Raw genomic sequence first — 1,028 nt, 5'->3', positions numbered from 1 at the left:
ACCGTTGATCCAATGCAAACAAATTGACTAAGAAGATAAAAATGTTAACCTCCAGATAATTAGTTATGATGTTCAATACATAGTTCGTGAGTACTATGGTCGCCGAGCAGACACAGGGGTGAAGGAAGGGGGCATGCTTCAAGTTAACGACACCCATCCCTTACACACCCTGCCATCTATACTCATCAATAGTTGGTTGTGTGTATATATTGTATTTGATTTGTTTATAATTAGAGATTCGTATGTGCACCCGACACTAAGTACAATAGACTGCTTGATCTGAACTTTCTTATGATGCAAGCTGTTTAGATCAATTGACTTCACACGAACACACACACACACACGCACGCACACACACACACATACACACACACACACACACACACACACACACACACACAAGTGTATTTATGAATATATATGTACGCATATATATGTGTGTGTGTGTATATATATATATATATATATATATATATATACATACATATATATATATATATGTATATATATGTATATACATGTATATATATATGTATATATATGTATATACATGTATATATAGCTAGGTAGATAGATAGACAGATAGATATAACGATAGACAAACATACATATACGCATATATGTGTGTGTGTGTGTGTGTGTGTGTGTGTGTGTGTGTGTGTTATTTATATAAATATATAAACACATGCGCAGACACACAAGTTCACACACATATACGTGCAAGTGCGTTTGTGTACGAACATGTATGTATATAAGTATGTATATATGTATGTATGTATTTATACACATATACGCATGTATATACACAGTGGTGAGTATTGTTTTTTTTTCAGCTTCTTAGATATTCTACTATTTTTATCTGCTTTTTTGTTGTTGTTTTCGCAGCACTTTGTTCATGTGTGTACGTGTGTTTGTATGAGTGTGTGCGTATGAATGCGTGTGAATGCGTGCACATATACGGATACATACATACATCAATACATACATACATAAATACATATATATATGTATATATATATAATATATAT

This window comes from Octopus bimaculoides, chromosome 9 (assembly GCF_001194135.2).
Source record: "Octopus bimaculoides isolate UCB-OBI-ISO-001 chromosome 9, ASM119413v2, whole genome shotgun sequence".
NCBI lineage: Eukaryota > Metazoa > Mollusca > Cephalopoda > Octopoda > Octopodidae > Octopus > Octopus bimaculoides.
Note: the sequence above shows the minus strand (reverse complement) of the source record.